The sequence below is a fragment of the Alligator mississippiensis genome, chromosome 2 (assembly GCF_030867095.1).
Source record: "Alligator mississippiensis isolate rAllMis1 chromosome 2, rAllMis1, whole genome shotgun sequence".
NCBI classification, from domain to species: Eukaryota; Metazoa; Chordata; order Crocodylia; family Alligatoridae; genus Alligator; species Alligator mississippiensis.
The window spans coordinates 252,806,604-252,823,392 of NC_081825.1; the positions used below are offsets into that span (position 1 = coordinate 252,806,604).

At 42.8% G+C, this 16,789-nt stretch overlaps 1 long non-coding RNA gene across 1 annotated transcript; it reads left to right on the top strand.

Annotated features, from left to right (window-relative positions):
* Nucleotides 1–1,671: 1,671 nt before the first annotated feature.
* On the top strand, nucleotides 1,672–16,195 carry LOC132248792 (uncharacterized). The gene is made up of 4 exons (XR_009460209.1): nucleotides 1,672–1,781; nucleotides 5,437–5,590; nucleotides 7,800–7,935; nucleotides 15,434–16,195. It is a non-coding gene; the product is annotated as an uncharacterized LOC132248792 (long non-coding RNA).
* The last annotated feature ends 594 nt before the right edge of the window (nucleotides 16,196–16,789 follow it).

Below are 16,789 nucleotides of genomic sequence, written 5' to 3' on the forward strand. Positions count from 1 at the left end.
ACCATTGGACTGTCTCAAACCATAATGACCTGGTGACACCTCTACTGTGGTGTCGGGTGCTGGCAACCTGCAATTATAGATGAGGGGAACTAGGGGACCCCAAGGCAACAGACCAGAATCTTCATACCACCTGCACCCCCTCATCTGGCCTGCTGTATTTCACAAAATCCCATGGGAGTTAGGGGCCCTGGTTGTACCCAATTGGCCCCTACTGTACCCCATGGCAGTTGTATGATGGTTGCCCAAGCCCTACTTTCCAAGGGCCTAGGGAGCACAGTAGAAAGTGAACTTTGCATGTTGAGAATCATCAGGGCAAATGAGGCAGGCTGCTGGCTGAATGTCCTTATAACTTTTGTTGGGGAGCTCTTCATGCTACCAGGGCAACAGTGGGAAAACAATGAACTCCTGTTCATCTTCCTCTACTTTCAGTTCTGACACTGCAATTGACAGTGAGCCTAGGATGTGGTCACAAACTGGTGCTCAGAAAGCTTCCAGGCAGAGGAAGACTCATACCTGCACAAAGATGGACATACTGGCTTCTATGACAGAGTGCAGCTATTCCTGAATCAGGGAGGGCAGGCAATGGAGGGAAGAAGAGCAAATATCCCACAGCCAGTGTTTAGCTCTGATCAGGTACAGGATCAAGAAGCCCTACATACTGCTGTGTGGCATACCTGGTGGTATTCCAAGGAGCACTATGTAGCCTTTGCTGGGCATACAAAAGGGATGCTGCAGGAGTTTGTGCAGGTTAAGCAGGAGTCTGTGGATCATCTCTCATCTGCCTTGAACCTGCAGAGAGAGGACATCCTTAGGGATCTCCATGTCATCCCACAATTTAACCCGTAAGTGGGACTTTCCAGTCACCCCTGGAGGCACATGCTGCCACCAAATGGAGGTGTTGTTATAATGATGACCTTTATCTTTTACTAGTTATCACTTGTGAAGGAGAAAAGGAAAACCTGGTAAAACTTACTGCAGGTGAAGACGTGTCAACTGGGAGAGAAATGGCAGCACCAAAAGAAAGAAGGATGCCATGGGAGCCACAGTTCCAGAGTAGCTGCTCCATTCAACTAGAGAGGCCCCAGAGTGACAGAGGCTGGGGACTCATGCTAGAAGGAGAGAGGAGTGTAGACAGGGAGCTGGGAGGAGGAGGGCTGTGCCTAAAGATCTGAGACATTGGGTCAGAGACTCCCAGCACCGGGGAGCTGGCTGTGATCCAGCAGGAGAGCTCAGCTGAGCTCTGGTGACCTGGGAAACAGACTGCGAAGGCGCCATGGAGAAAAATGACATGAAGCTCTGCTGGAGGTTTTTTCCCTTTCTTGCATTCCCTGCTAGGGACCCGAGCAGGTCGGCCAAGAGAGACAGCCAGATAGGCCATACCTTAACCCTGGGACTGCTTAAAGGGGATCTGCAGTTGGCCACAGGCCAAAACTAAGTCATAAACAGGTGTGGGACATGTGACCTAAGTGCAGGGTCAAGAAGGGCCCTGTGGCAGAATACCTTTGAGGGTGCTCACCACTTGGAGGCTCCCACTGGCTCTGGTGGGATCCTGTTTTGGAGGAGCAGTAGGGGAAACCCTTAGGTACCATTTAAAGGAGGAAGGTGTGTGGCAGGGCACTGCTGGTGCCTGCCACTTTAAGACTGGAGCCAAGCAGCCAGAAGGTGCTTGATTGTGGCAGCCATTTTAAATCTCTGGCCACCCATATAAATAGATCATTTGCCTGCTGGCAGGGAAGGCAGCAACACTGCCTGGCTGTGAGGCTTTGTGCATCATCCTGGAGGTAAGGGCAGGAGCTGTAGGGGATGGTTAGGAGGCTCCTGGTCCTGGGCATGACCTAAAACTGCACCCTGCTGGGAGTGGGTGGCCTGGTGGGGCTCTCAGTGGCATGGGAGCCCCCAGGAAATGACAGGCTAGTGATCACCCTGGTGAAAGGTGGGTAGGGGCGCCTTAACCCTAGCCCTTACCTTTGGGTGGGTTTGCATACCACTGGAGGTAGCTGGGGGCCAGGCATGGCTGAGGCCACCTGAGCCCTGTGGGGTACAAGACTCTGAGAGACCCTGAGGAGGGAGAGTGGAGGCCAGGCACAGCTGCAGCCACCTGAGCCCTGTGAGGGAATAGAACCCCAAGGAAATGTAGTTGGGGCCAGGCACAGCTGCGGCCACCTGACTCCACCGGGGAGTGAAGCCCCATGGCCCCAGGTGAGGGGGCGGTTTGGAGCCCTGGGTGAGGGGAGAAGAGATGAGTATCCCCAAGTAAGGGGAATAGTCCCAGATAAGTCTTTGGATGCCTGAGGCTGAGGTTTGGGTCAGAGGCCGAGTGAATGGGGCTCAGCCCCAGAATGAGAGAGGCAAGTCCTGGCCCCAGTAAGTCTTCCACTGCTGGGAGGCTGAATGTGGGTCAAATGTAAGATGTCAGGGTAGCACCATGACCTGAAGCTCCAGGGTGGGAGTGAGAGTCCCCTGTGAGACCCTAGAGCACCAGTCATGGTGTGAGGTACCCCAGCTCCCCACATCCTGGAAAGTGGACCCGGAGAGAGTGTGGGCCTAGTGAAGCTGGAGATAGTGCCCCCTCAACTGGTCAATGCTGGGGCCAGGACCAGAGAGTTCAAAAGGGCCAGGGGCCCACCATGAGGGATGCCCAGAGATGGGGGCCTGAGGTCCTGCCTGGCCTTAGAGGTGAGGCCAGGGCCTGTGTGGCCAAAGGTCCTGAGGGGACCACGCCCAACAGAGAAATAGCTACAGGGAGCTCAGCAGCCTGAATGATGATGGAGTAGACCACCTGAGTAGAGGGATCAAAGGAGGGTCCTGATGGGAGGATTCTGGAGCCCAGTGTGGGGGTGGTGTGACTAACATCTGGATGCCATCTGCGAGGCATGGGCTGCAGTGTAGGGAAGGTTTGAAGCTGCAGATGGTGCCCCTGGAATCAGGGCATAAAATGAGCAGTCTCCCACCTTAATTAACAACTAATTAATTAAGAACAAGACATGGCAGGAAAGTTAAGTAGGAGGCGTGTCCAAAGGCCAGTGGGGAACCTAGCACTGTGGCTAGGCAGGGAGCCCCACTTCACCACAGGCCCTCATCACAGTGAGACGACCCAGGAGGAGAACAGCTGATCAAGAGTTGAAAAGTGTCAGGCTCAGAGGAGCAAAAACCCAGACAGGGTTTTTTCTTTGTTAGCTTTTAACTATTGGAGGGCTGGCACCACAAAGAGTGGAGGTACATAAGGCCCAACAGGGACAACTCGCGAGGCTTACCTGAGAGTGAGAGGAAAGTCCTCTAGTCCTCTTCTTTTGTTCAGCTGTGACTTTCTGTTGAAACATTTGTGAGCCTACAACAAGACAAAGAAGAAAAAAACCAGACCACTTATCAGGACCTACCAGTGTAATCAGTGGCATAACATCTGGGTGGCACTAGGACAGGGTGTAGGGCAGGTTGGAGCCCCAGAGGAAATCCCTATCCAGATTACCCTCAGTGAGCTGCAGTGGAGACTAACACCTCCCAACTAACAACATCACCAAAGCACCAAGTGTGGCAGGAAAGTCAGGCATCTCCATAGCGACTTCAAGACAAGTGAACACGTGAGCAATGGTCCAGTCCAGGCAGGCACCAGGCCATCAAGCCTGCAGCCTTAGCTGGGGCTGCACTGACATCACTCCTAAAATGCAAATTATGACCAGAGGCTGATCCTACGTCAGCAAAAAGCAATGTTTCCCCATTCTTATGTCTGATTTCTTCACTTACATTGCTTTATATACATATAAGTATACTGTATTCTTAGAAAATTTCAGCTTTTAGGATTGAATTAGGTTCTACTTACAACAAAATAGTCTGGCTCTTTAAGGTCCAGGATGCTTGAGGTTTGCCAATACTGTTCATTTATCCCCAACAGTGATACCTGGTGGGTATTAGACTTGAGACAAAGCAAGCCAAGCTCCAGGGGCTGCCAAAGAAGGAAATTAGGCTATTCCTTATTTTCTAAGGGAGCTGAAAGTTGGAACTCAATGGGCTTCTAAAAAGCTGCTAAACAAAAGATGAACAAAAGCCAGTGTCTTCAAAAAGGTGTAGAATAAAATGGTGAGGGACTGGCAGAAATCTGCTTCTGGGTGTTTGTACAGGTCTCCGGGGCTGGAATTTAGAGGAGAGGACAGTTCTAATGTTACTGAAGTTTGAAAGACAGATAGTGGGTGGTGCTGTTTTGTAGAACTGGGTATTCCTCCAGAAGACGATGAGCTTGTGAATGTGACTGGGCTAGAGGGCCAAGTCATAACCAAGAGCCTAAAGGCGCAGGTCCTTAGGAAGAGCCTAAAGGTACAGACAGAAATGCAGTTCCCTGTTGTAAGTCATGGCTCTTTACAGGAAGCACCATGAAGTGCAACAATCCCCCAGGCCCAACAGACACTCACTATTGGATCCCAGGGAAGTGCAAATAGTGCTGGTGTTTAGAGTGACTGCAAGCCCTAGCAATGCTCTTTCCCCCATCTTCCCTAGCAATGCTCCTCCCCTCTCCAAGCCCTGATGGCTAGAAAATTTTATTTAGAGGTTTGCTTTTGGGAATTGGCTTGTAGGGAAAGTAGATATGCATTAGAATAATGGTCCAGGAAAACAGCAACAGTCAACTGGTTTCTAAAAACTAGTTTGAGACAAAGTTTCCATCAAGGCCCACTGGGCATGTCTACATGTGCCCATTTAAGGTACTTTAGCCCAATTTAAAGTGCATTAAGGGTGTGCGTCTACATGTGTGCCCTTAATGTGCCTTAAAAATGGTTGTCTTAGGCTATTCGTGCCTAAATTCGATACTGTAGAGCAAAAGTAAGTATCAAATTGAGGCATGACTAGCTAAAGCTTATTAATGTACATGTAGATACTTTAAGGTGCATTTACGTTGTATATGGACTGACTTGGGACTAACTTTAGTCCCACATTAGTATGCACCCACAGGGTTAATGTGCTTTAATGTGTGCATGTGTAGACGTGAGCCTAAATCACCTTAATGCACATTAAACTAATGACCCGGATGGCAGCTGCTACTGCCAGTGAAAATAGTGCCTGGAGCAGGGCTGAGATGTCAGCCAACCTCTGCTGTGTACTCGTGTTTGCTCATGGCTGTAGAGCACTTTCAGGGACCAGATCAGGCAAAAAAAAAATGTTGTTTCTGTCTGCACCTTAAGATGAAGAGGCTGCAAAGTTAGATCTCTCCAGAAAGAGATGCTTCTGGACAGAGAGTTCTGAACAATGGGGAATGCTGTGCACCTACCTTTGAATTTAGCACATAAATGGTCTAAACATCAAAACTGCACAAAACCTATAAAATACCTTTTATTTTTAAGTATAATTTAAGCCCACTGTTTGCTCTCGGTAAAAATATCAACATGATTACCCTGGACAATCAAGGGAAACATGAGGCAAATAAACTGAACTCCTTATTTTTCACTAAAGGAAGAAAATATGAAATCACTGAAGGAGAATCAAGACTCTAATGACTTGGAACTATGACACATCTAAAAGCCTTCTAAAGTTTTATCCAAACAGTTCCATTTTTCCTGAATGCTTCTAACTCCTACTCACATCATTTGGACAACACTAAAGCTAGGTATAATCCATTAGAATTAATAAAAATACAACTGCACTTACTGAACATAATGTAGAGCCTGTTACAAACTAAAAAAAACAGTAACATGGAAAGCTGGCATATTCCATCCCTCACTTTTATGACCCCTGTAATGCTGCATATCATATACCATGAATTGTGATCATTCTGTTATATTTGCTTGAACTATTAAAAGATATAATGCCAGCCTCAGCTGGAATTTCTTTACATATGTTGACTGACCTAATCTTAACTTAGATCTAGTGTAATGGTGATGTTATTTCTTCATAAGATATATAGCTTCTGGTCATCACATAGCTCTGAAAAGGGATGCAAAATGTGCAGTATTTTAAAATGTTGCCTAATTCAACTGCTATAGGATATACTACACCTTGGAACATCTTTAGCATGCATTAGTGCCTACCAGCCCCATCATACTGAGGGGAGAGAGTTTTAAACTGAGCTGGTCCTAACATGATAATTTATTGATCTAGGATAAGTGATTTTTTTTTTTTTTTTTAAGAATATATTCTGTAACTCCATACAATATGATCTCATTGAAATTTTGGGCTCCAGGTATCTTAAAATCACAGAAGAATTTTTAAAACCTTTAAATTATTATGGAGATATTTGCAGAATCTAGGTGATTTAAGTTAGTACATTATTAGTACAAGTGTTATAGTTTCAAGAATGAATCCTAATTTTTTGACAGATTACAAAATGCAACAATTAAATTACAGGTATTTATCAGTCTATTAATCAAATATGTTAAACTCCTGTTGAATCTGAATAATATCTTTAAAGTGTTACTTTTCAGAATAGTAGTTATACAGATCATTGTTAATCACATACACTAGCTTAATAAAAAATTACTGGGTTCAGAAAAGGTGAAGCCTGAGGGATCCAGGCAGGAATACAAAGCTGTATTTTAGTCACCTGTGTCCATATTTTGACAATAGTTAACATCTGACCGTGGCACACTTTCTTGTGGTGAGTTCATAGACGACTGAGGAGACTGACCTAAGATCCACATGTTCAAATGAAGATGTGGCAAATAGTTCTAGGAGGAGTAGATCCTGGTGATGTCAGGTCACAGTTCCTTCCCTTAGTCTCTTTCATCTATCCACCTCCATAGTGAGGCAAGTTTGCTCAAAATGTCTGATGCCTTGTCATACATCACGGCACCATTGGGGATGATTCAGTGCTAAGTCTCTCAGGTTTTCATGTTAATATTACATTTCGTCAGATTGTCCTTCAAGGACAATCCTTGAATGTCTTCTTTTGCCTACCACAGAGTAGTGAACTTCAGTGAGCTGGAAACATAGGACCTATTTCAAGAGCTGGTTGTCAGACATCCTTATGATATGTCTTGTCCAAGGGAGGTGGAGCTGTATAAATGTGGGTTCAACGATGTTTGCTTGAGCCAGAATGCTGCCATTTGTTTTCCTGTCCTTCCCAATGATATGGAGGATTTTCCAAAAGAAATTGCTTATTGTAGCATTCCAAAGCTTTCACATGTTTCCAATATGTCATTCAAGTTTCCTGGCTACACAACAGAGTAGGGATGACAACAGCCTGGTAGATGAGAACTTTGGTTTAGGTCCTGATGTCATGATCATTGAAGACAGAATTTGAGAGATGTCCAAAGACAGCACTAGCAGATTTTACCCAGTGCTGAATGCTGTCATCTATGTTCACTTTTTGCAAAAGGTGGCTTCCTTGGTAGAGGAAAAGCTCAACATTCTCCAAAGATTTCCTTCTAATTGTAATATGTGGAGGAGCAGCTGGCTGGTTTTGAGGAGGGCTGGTTAAAGTGTCTTGGTTTTCATGAAGTAGACAGACTTCAGGCATTTCCAAGAACTCCATGCTAAATTAATACATACCTCAATCTCTATATCAATCCACAACTCAGTCCTGTTTCAGTAATATGTTTTGTAAACTGCAGTCTCTCCTTTCATGTTTGCTGTGTAAGCTTCATCTTGAGCTGAAATGCCCAGGACTTACCAGGAGAATTCCTTATACCTGGCAGAGGGGCTAACAAGAGTCATCAACTATGAAGGTTCTCCATTTAACTGGGCCCCTCCTAAACACCCTGACTGGCCAAGAAAAACAGTTTTCCTAGCTGATGCAATGGGGAGAGTATGAGAGATGGACTTACACACCTGACCATCTTTGAAGTTGCTCAAAGGAAACATCTCTATTTAATTTACAGAACTTTTAAGTAGAGAGGCTATGCATCAGTTGACAACAGGAAGACTCAAAAAGAAGTATGGGATGCACAAGGTTCTTGGAGCCCTAGATGGACCCTAACCAAAACTCTAAGGCTCTAAGTGGTAAAGACTGGGCAGGTATTTATTATTTTCCATAGATTTCTGGATTGCTCGTGCCTAATCTGTGAGTAAAGCATATGGTACAGAAGCTTCTATGCTAACTCTGTATGTTACTTATTAGAACTGTCACCAAATCATAAGATAACTAAACTGTAATCAACTGTCAGGTTGTGACATGGTGAGAGTTATGGAAAGTGTGTAATTAGCTACTGGTGTGTCTTGGGGTTAGCACTGTTCTTGTCACCAAAGGGGTCTGTACTGCATGGTGCCCTCCTCTCAAAAAAGGATAGTTGTATTGGTATGTGTACATTAGAAGTCCATCTGTAAAGCCAGACTTAAGATGGTGCTGGATGCTGTTCAGATACATAAGCATGTGGGATCAAAGGCTAGCATCTAATATAGTATACAGGTGTCTCTGCATAAGTACGAGTTCATACAGGGCTGTACCACTCAGTGATGTTCAAACATGAAAAGCTGGCACACTGAAACTGAAGGCTAGTAGTTAGTGTTTGTCAGATAAATTTTAAATTCAAAGGTAGGTATTGCTGGTAGACTAAATCCTCCCTATAATTGAAGGGTATAGAAATTATCCAGAAAATGACTGGCCTACATTTCTGGTCCCTGGTATTACTACTTCTTATATCATTTTCTCCATACTGATATAAATCTGTTAAATTTAGTTGAGTTATTCTTGATGGCACAGTATCAGCTTCAGAATGTGAATTCAGTACTGAACGAGCTGAAATGCTTCCTCCTGGTTTTTATTTGTGTTGAAACTATGCTATCTTATGAAACATAAAAATCAATAAATATTTTTTTAAATCTCTATAATTAAGTATAAGTGAGGTATATTATACAGAATATTAATGACTACATATAAACATATTTTCCCCCTGACTGGATATAAACAGATATGGGATAACCTCATTTTAAGCTTCTTTTCTACATTATAAATTCATTTTTTCTCTCTGCAAAATGTCACTTTTCTTTCCAGCAGGTTAATCCCAGGAGGTCTGGTAACTGCAATTACTGCATTTAAATATTCCACATATCTGTCAAGACTCAAAAGAATTCTGTGGTGTCAGTTTAAATATAAATATATATAATTCTAGTTAATAATCATCACTTCAAGTCTGTTATGAAAACTATATTACTCACTCAATGTCTGTGGTGTTGTGTATGTGTGCAGTTTATGTTGCAACTTTTTCATTGATTTATTGGTTAAGAGACTAGCCAAACTGACTCTGCCAAACATCAGGGTTCTTGTACAGAAAATAGAGCTCCTGCAAAGATAAAATGGTCAATAAGATTTTTCTATAATCATTTTAAGTAAAAAGTGACAGAAATGCTTAGCTGCCTAGCTACACAGAACCCTGAGGAAATTTTATACAAATATTGTATTTCAGACAAATGGTAACACAACACATTACAAGCTCTTCATTTCTGTTTTGGTTCCTTCTAAAGAAAACCTTCTTTTTCCAGTGACTATGCAGAGTGCAAAACTTCTCATTTTTCTTTTGCCTTTTGATGCATGTACTGATTCTGTCCATCTTGTAAACTGCCTGAAAGGCCATGTAACGAAAAGCAAGCATCGTAATGGTTTAGAAACTAAAGCCATGTAATTTTGACTCAAGATGGGTCACAATGTTACCATGTTTACCGTTAAGATGGATGTGTTCATGTGTCTGTATTTATTTATCCTGCTAGAATAGTCCTTGCAGTGAAGATAAAAGTGTAATTGTTTTTATGACAATGAAAGATTCAGGGTGTTAGAACTAATATCCTTGTGCCCAGCAACCATAACTACCACCAATGAATAGCATTTCAAAGCTTTTAATCTCCATGACAACCTACTTTACATTCTTCAATAAAATACCACTTTGCATGCACACAAACATATTCATTTATGCACACCTACTATGTGTTCATAAATATCACCTGCACTACACACCTAAAAACCTGCTATTTAATACCATGGACTTCCTTTTCTTCCAAAATTAATCAATCAATCAGTAATTCAGCTCAAAAGGAACTTAATTTGTATCCTTATACCTATGGATAATGCCTTATGAAGAATAAATAAAAGAGAGGTGAACAGATACTGAAATTGAAAATTACGTTAACTTTTCAACTTCAAATATGGAGTATGAGGGGCAGGTCTATGATTTCTGCTCTGTTCAGAATGCTTTACATATGCAAGGAAAAGTCTAATGTTTTTGAAAACTTACATATTGCATAAAAGGTGTAATGGATGTAACTGATTTACTCCTGAACTCTAGATACCATTAGGTGAAATATCTGCCTGTGTGTAATTAAGTGGAGGCACTATTCCAAAAATCCACTTAATAGGTTCACAAAATAGATAAGCATAGCCATTCATGTTTCTTATTCCATCTCAGAAAAAGACAGCATTGACTTTGTGTTGTGAGTAGAGGATGCAGATTGGCTTGGCTCAGTAGGGTTTGCCAGCTATGATCTACTTACATACCAAAATGAATGTGGAGGAATTATTCTAAAACTGAGTTTCAGGGCCTGGACACACAACATTTATACACACTGGTATAAAAGGGCAGACCTATGCCAGTGTAATCTACTAGAATCTGGTGCAAAATTACCCCCCAAAAGGCAGCAGCCTAAGTACAACATACAACTGTCATGTGCTCAGTGAAGAGCTATTACATGTTCTTCTGCCACCTAAGGGTGATGTGCTGTAATGGCAGCTTCTATGCCAGCTATTGTTCATCTCTGGGCACGTCGACACGTTCATTACTGTGTCACAGTTACTGTGCACTAAGTTTAGTACTTGTATAATCAAGTACTAAATTAATGCACAGTATCTGGCATTACTGCGCAGTAGCGCCAGCACACTCTCTTTTAGTGATGCAACTGTGCTGTAGCCAAATAATGTTTGTGCTGTGACACGGTACTGCACAGTATTATTGCACAGTTAGTGTCTCGTGCAGATGCACCCTCTCTGTACCAAAACCTGGTAAAGTTTATATTGGTTCAAGGAATCCTAGAAAATAGGGATTCCCAAGGATCTGACTCTTTGCAAGGACTAGAGTCCTTATATTGCAAAGCTAGCAAAGACTAGTTGCCATTTGGCTAACTGGTAGCTGATAATGCCACAGTTATGAAATTCAATAATTATGCTGACAAGATCAAATTGGCCAATACTGGTCCCTGATTTACTATGTAATTCATAAGGTATGAAATTTGCTACAGATCAATGTTCCACAAAGCTTTTTTTTAGGGAGAGGAAGTAAAAATGCCTGCCCCTCTAGATGTAAAGAACACATTTTAAGCTTGGATTAGAAGTAACCAGTGGAGTGGTTAGTCCAAAAACTACCCAGTACTGAATGCCCCACCTGATGCAAAAAAAGCCAGTCCCTACTTCCTCCTGTCTCCTCCTGACAATTTCTGAAAGACAATTATGTGTTTCAAATACAAAAAAATACATCAAAATGAAATATAAAAGGCACTTAGCTATGTTAGTCTGAAATCAGACAGAAGGCAGGACAGGCTGACTTTAGTGTCTAAGGTTAAGTACAGACATTCAAAAAGCCCCTGGCAGAAAGCATGCTACTTACCACACGTAAAGTGCTCAGCCAGAGCACGTTCCCATTGAACACGCTGTTCAGTGGGGTGGGAGGAGGGTGCTCAGTGCCTGCCTGCTCTGGCCAAGGGCAGCAGGAAGGGGCGCTCCTGGCACCTCCAAGAGGCTGCCGAAGCAGCCTCCCCCAACCCTACCCTCCCACCAGCTGGCAACTGTCAGCAGTGGCTGGGGGGAGGGGAGGACCCAGGAATTGGAGCCTCCCTACCATGGTCTTTGGGGGGCCTGGGCTGGGTTCCTGCAGTGAGGAGAATCTCTTTCCCCTGGCCCCAGTTCCCAGTGCAGGAAAACACCAAGCAGGATTGACCCTTCTGCAGGTGCTGGCTGCCACTGTCAAGAAGCTGGGGTAGGAGGAAAAGGACCCCCCACCACTGCCGCGAGAGTTCCCCTACAGCTTACTAGGGATCCCTGGGGGGAGGGAGGGGCAGACCAGGTCCCCACTGTGGGAGGGGCTCCCTTTCCCCTGGCCCAAGCCTCTTAAGAGTAGCCCCCAGCACCTGCAGGAGGTGTAGCCCAGCCCAGCATTTTCCCATGCCAGGAAGTGGGGCCAGGATGGAGGAATGCGCCCCCCCCGCCATCATGTGGACCTGACCCAGCCCTCCTCCTAAAGACCTCAGCTAGCAAGCTGCTGGAGGGCCCCTGTGGTGGGGGGCTCCTTTACCCCCTGCCCCAGCCTCTTAACAGTGACAGCCAGCAGCATCAGCAGAGCTGCACTAGGAACTGAGGCAGGGGGAAGAAGGGAGCCCCCATGTCATGCAGATCTGGGCCAACCCCTGCAGCCTCTCAGCCAGAAAGCTGTTGGGGGGTCCTTGCGGCAGAGGGACTCCCTTCCCCACACCTGGCTGCAATACCCAGCATAGCACAAAGCTGGACCAGCCTTGCTCTGAAGCTGCTGGCTCCAGCTGCAAAGTTGCTTGGAGGGGGGATGGAGGAATGGAGCCCCCAGCAAAAAGCATGGAGTGCGGGGATGTTCTAATTTTTTGCTGCACCGAGAACTGCAGCCAGAGTAGGATGGAAGGGACCCTCTATACGGCACAGACCTGGTCTTCCCCCTGCCCCCATCCCCTAAGCCAGCAAGTTGTGGGGGGCCCTCATAGCAGGGGGCTGCCTTCCCCACCTCAGCACATTTTCCAGCTGGTGGGGTGGCAGGGCAGGGGAGAGGGGCTGTTTCAGCAGCGGCTAATGGGAAAGGGACACCAGACTCCTTCCCCTGCAGCACCCCCCAGCCAAGCTACTGCACACTTGGGGCTGAGCCAGCCACACAGAGAGAAACAGCCTCTTCCCCCACACACCCCAGGCTTCACATGGAGCTGGGATCAGTACAACTGTGGGGCAAGGCCACCCCAAGGCTCAGGCAAAGCAAATGAACTCTGCCCAAGGCTAGGGCAGCCCAGTACAACGCTGCCTGGGATGGTGGTGATCAAGCTCTAAGTTAACCCTCTATGGGAGCTGGCACAGACATTCAATAAAGTGCTCTAACAGAAAGTGATTTAGGTTGGTACACATCCATCCATCTTAGCATAGAGCAGGATCCACCATTTTTAAGGTGCTTTATGTGCTGTGAACAATTGTTCTGCTATGGCTGTAAAGTGCTTTCTGCGTGCTTAAAGCACATTACATCTGCACCTAGAGTAAGGTGCCAGCCTGCCCTGCCTTTTTCAATGAACTATAAGGTTAACTTTAAAAAAAAAGGAGTATTATATTCCCTGAATCATTCACTTTCAGATTTTATTCATTACAAACTTAGATTCTACTGAGCTGAAGAGCCACAGAAGAATTAACAAAGGGTCTGGACTGCAAAATTCCTCTCTGAGACTTACAATCTATTCCCAAAGTTACTGTTTCTCCTCCTGAAGTCCTCTATAGAGTAGGAACTCTGTTGGCATTTAAACAAGACACGTATGCTTTGTCTAAGCTAGCAAACTCCACATTACTATTCATTCCATAGTTGGTGGTGTAAGATGAAAGGGGAAAAGTCATTATGGACAGGGAATTTCAGTCTTAGAAGGGGATTTGGGCTTTAGGTCCACATTGTGCTCTAGCTTTTCTTAAGAATTTTTCTCCTTCATCCCTTGCTTAAGGTAAATAAATAAACAAACATAATTAAAGATCAAGATAAGAAATTTGATGGAAAGGTAGTTTTCATTCTCATGGGAAGGTGAAATGTTTTTCAACCTTTTCCTTCTGATTCTTCTCCGGAGTATAAAGCAGATTCTCATCCTGGGGGGCTTCAGTCCCTGATCTAGACAAGCTGACACTGAATAATGTTTAAGGCAATGGTTCTCAACACTTTTAGACTCCAGGCACCTCTCAATATAATCCAGTCACCCCTTGGAAAATGTCAGCTCTTAGTTTTCACTTGGTTTTCAGCTAAAGAAAAAAGAATAGAGCATTTTTTCTGTTGTGAGGAATTCAGAAAGCTGACAACAGATCAGAATGCTTTTAACACTATGGATTCCCATTTGAAATTTCTGGGTTTATCTTGTGAATTAGATTTGCATGCCCAACAATTCTAGCATTGAATGGCACTCTGCAACACCCTGCGTGTCATGGCACCCTGGTTCAGAATCACTTCTCCAGATTAAATAGAAAGCATAGAATATAGCAATCTGTTATTTCTGAAATTTTAATCAGCATTTTTATATGGAATGCCAATACCTAGGGAAAATACCTTCATCTTCGCAATGTGCCCAAGAATAAAAGGCCAAGATTATTTTAAGTCTCTAAAGAAGACCCACAGCCTCTCTTCTTAATAGGAGAAAGCTATCCAGATTGAAAGGAATTAAGCTACTAAGGATGTATTCGATAAAGAAAGGAATTTTCTCTCAAAAGATTAAACCCTAGATGTGGCAGTGAAAGGAGCAGCATACCTGAAAGTTTACAGGATCCAAACTAAAAAAGGAATCATTTCATCTCATGACTATGAACTGAAAGGACACAAGCAGACACTAGAACTTTGTTCGTTGCTCCTCCCATACAAGGGATGTACTGCATTTTATTCTATATAAACCTGCAACTGTTCCCCCCAAACCAGCTGAGCAAAATTGGGGTGCACATTATATGCAAGGAAAAGGATGCCTCACAAGTCCAGAGATTTGTTTGAATGGAACAGGCAGAACAATGGAAGCATTAATTGCTGTAGCTGTGGGAGCCACAGCACTTAATGCTGCCACCACTGTTGTGGTAGGTTGAAATTGTAGAGTAGGCTGGAAAAGGTGCCTATTCAGAGGTACCATTAATTGAGATGGAGGTTTTTGTGATATGGACATCTGTTTACCATATTAATAACTCATTTATGTGGACAGTATCACAGCAATCAGGTGGTAACAACTTTTTATAAGAGCCTATGTTGAATAGAGAGCTGGGGGCAATAGACTCTATGTAACATTACCAGGATACAGTACCAGTAATTAGTTTAAAGTTAAGACTATGATGCTGCAGTGCTACTTATCCCCGAGAATAATAATCCTCTTACTGAATGTGTTTAAGTATAATTGGTGCTCCCTTTAAAGAGCTATTTTATATGGCTATTTTACTGTTTGTATAATGCAGCTAGTTCTTAAATCAGAGACTGCATTTATATAGAAACACTGCTGACATTTATAGGACCTTCAGTTAATTAAACAAAAAAAATCCTTATGATTTTTTACTGCCTTATTGCTGCAAAAATTACATACTGCACCTCTTCAGAAATTACTCTCTTTTTTTTTGGTTTATGCCTATGGAGAACAAAAAGTTCTAGATATTGAAAAATAATGCTCAAAGCTATAGTTTCTAAACTATATATAATTACTTTCAGTGCAAAAAATCATAATGAGAATAGCTTTATTGTCATATTTTCACTAGTGGGTGTGAGGAGTGATTTAACTTACAGGTACTGATTATGTAATTGTATTGATACAGGGCACACAGCCCACCCTGCCTACTGAATCATCCAGACTGACAAGAGGAGGTGTAAAAACTCTGCCTGTGTTTCTTCTACCACACACTCCTAGCTTTACAAAAGAGAGCTTTTTTCACAGGTGGGGGTTACTGAGCCATGAAAACTCTTGATCACAGCTATGAATGCATCAAGGCAACGTGTCAATTCCATGTGGTATAATTTAGAAATTAATTGGATGGTGAAACAAACCAGCCCAAATGATGACTCTTTCCTCAGATGCACAATATAACTGACTATCTGAGCCTACCTGTGGTTTAAAAATAAAGTTGTAAACTTTACAAAATTGAGTCACACACAGGTTACTTATTCCAAAATGTTGTATTTTGTTTGTTCTTGTTTTACTTCTTTAGGCTAGAATTGTTACATGAACCTTCTATTTGTTTAGATGTGGAGAGACACCACAAACTATTAAAGTCTTAGCTATATCAGCATGTATGTATGTAATTAGACTGTGTATTTTTAAACCTGTGGCCCTGCAGCAATGGTTGATTAGAAGAACATGAATTTAGCATCTGCAGAATAATTGTGCCTAGGACAATACTTGACCAAATGTAATTAGCTGAATTTAGATAAATTCTCACTCTGCCTTTCAGCAACCTGAATAGAAAAATCATACACTTCATTGGGTATAAATAGGTTTCAAAATGAACATTTGGATTGTATGAGAATATTTTTAAAGGATAATAGACCTAAGGTTTTAGACTATGTAATAAAGTATAGGATTTGGAGACTCAAAAAAAAAATATTTGTTTTTCTTTTCTGATTTTATTTACCATTTTGGTAATATTTCTCTCAACAAAATAATAGATTAAGGAAAGCAAAAGAATAAGAGAATCATTTAAATGTCTTTTTTCTTTATTTTTAGTATTTCTAGTTCTTTTTTTACTGGAGATAATTAAACATAAATGGTACTGCATTAGATTTGTTCAAACAGAAATGTGGTTTTATATTGCTAGCATGTTCTGTAATAGACCTTCAAGCTGTATTTTACTCAAAGTTGATCTTCTTGGTAATACTTAAGTTATTAATTTCTCCCCTGTGTACATTTTTTTCAAATGTTAATTTATGAGAGCCCCAGAATTACATTTTCTTTAATTTACAGTATTGTTGTGTTCTATGTTCACATAAATTAATAGTCTAAGCTACAGTATAAAATAAAGTCCTATAAGCATTAAACAGTTATCCTAGAAACAGAAGCATTAAAATAGCACTGGGAGTTTTTATTAATATTTTTTAATAGAGAAGCTGAAATAATAGCACAATCAAGATCTAATTTAACAAAAACCTCCACTCTTGCTAACAGAGTTAGGCAGTAG